Source organism: Bos indicus x Bos taurus, chromosome 22 (assembly GCF_003369695.1).
Source record: "Bos indicus x Bos taurus breed Angus x Brahman F1 hybrid chromosome 22, Bos_hybrid_MaternalHap_v2.0, whole genome shotgun sequence".
In the NCBI taxonomy this organism is placed as follows: domain Eukaryota; kingdom Metazoa; phylum Chordata; class Mammalia; order Artiodactyla; family Bovidae; genus Bos; species Bos indicus x Bos taurus.
In genome coordinates, this window is record NC_040097.1 from 45,860,819 (window position 1) to 45,862,582 (window position 1,764).

At 41.4% G+C, this 1,764-nt stretch overlaps 1 non-coding gene across 1 annotated transcript; it reads right to left on the minus strand.

Moving 5' to 3' along the window:
• Positions 1-1,275: 1,275 nt before the first annotated feature.
• Positions 1,276-1,348, minus strand: TRNAG-CCC. Its single transcript has one exon. It is a non-coding gene; the product is annotated as a tRNA-Gly (tRNA).
• Between the last annotated feature and the right edge of the window lie 416 nt (positions 1,349-1,764).

Genomic DNA, 1,764 nt, shown 5'->3' on the forward strand with positions numbered 1-1,764 from the left:
GGGTGGCAAAACAGGAGGGATTTAATTATTCATTCTGCCAAGAGACTCCTGGCAGGCCAGCTAATTTTCACTGTGTGAGAAAAAAAAATCTATTCACTATTTCTCCATTTCCTCACTTTCCAGTCCTAGTTTTGAAATTTTTGAGGACAAAATTGTACCATAATCAATGACTGTTTTTAATATTTGCTAATTGCAATTTATTAGAAATTATCATCAATTTTAAAAGATAAACCCTTCTATTTCTCCAAAATTTAAGAACTGAGTACAGTCTTATATCTGTGAATTCAACCAATGGTGGATCAAAAAAAAAAAAAAAAACATTTTACAACTTTCCCCAAACAAAACTTGAGTTTGCAGTGCATAAATTATATGCAAAACCATGGTATTTTCTTTTACTTTATCAGCTGTGCCACTTGGCTCGTGGGATCTTAATTTCCTGACTAGGGATCAAACCTGTGTCCCCTGCAGTGGGACTCCTAATCACTGGACCACCAGGGAAGCCCCCCATGACATTATATGTAAGGGACTTAAACATACGTGGATTTTTGTGTCTCTTGGTGGGAGGTGTCCTGGAATCAATCCCCCGTGGATACCAAGGGACAACCGTATTAATTTTATCCCACTTCTGACTTTGAGATGTGTGCAGTGTCACTACAAATTGAAGGGTCTTCCATGGTACAAATCCTTCATCGCAGACTATGGAAACTTTGATATTCACTCAGGGTTTCCAAGAGCTTGTCTCTGGGCCTCGGGTAAGGAAAAGACCAGTTAGGAATTCTCTCGGTAGGGGCCATCTATCTCCACTATTTCTTAATCCTCCTGCAACACCTATCTTTTGCCATCTTTTGCTCATTCTCTCATTGTGACGCCTCTAAAATCTGTCTTGTTGTTCCATGGCTCTGCCTACTTACATTTCTATCTTTGAGTTACTAGGGTTCATCAACTCCCGTGATGCTCTTCTGGAAGTCCAAACTGTTCCATTTCCATGGGTTCTTATTCCTCTCCATTCTCTCTCTCCTCCAGTTTAAGGTACTGACTTCATCTAACAGTATGTGTCAACTTCACTCTGGGAGCTTTTGAATATTTAGGATTTTAACAATCTCTGTAGTCCTAGTTGGAAAGTCAACCTTATTTCAGCTGCTGCTTGCATAAAGTATCCACAGGTGATGTTGCCAATTGCTCACTAACTGCCCTTTTCTTTTAAGTACCTGTTTACTTGGAGGTGCCAGGTCCATTGCAGCATGCAAACTCTTAGTCGCAGCACATGGGATCTAGTTCCCTGGCCAGGGATTGAACCTGGGCCCCCTGCATTGGGAGCGCAGAGTCTTAGCCACTGGACCATCAGGGAAGTCCCTGATTGCTCTTTCTTAGCATGTATTCCTGGTGCTTCCACCCGTCTGATTCCCTAAATATTGAGTCTTATTCCTTAAGTCTTCATCCTGGGTCCTCATATTTTGCTGTACTCTCTCTGGGGGCAGTCCCGTCCAACAGACCTTTCTGCAATAATGAAAATGTTCTACACTACACCATCTAATAAGGTAGCCAACTGCCACATATGGTTACTATGTGCTGGAAATCTGGCTGTTGTGCCTAAAGACCTAAATTTTTAATTTAATACCTATATGTAGCTAGTGGCTACAGTATTAAATAGTGCAGCTCTCGGAGATTTCATTCATTTCTTCCCACAGCTTTAAATACCTTCTGCTCCTTTGACCACTCCCAAATGCACAGCTCCAGGTATTGCCATCACTTCATGGCAAATAG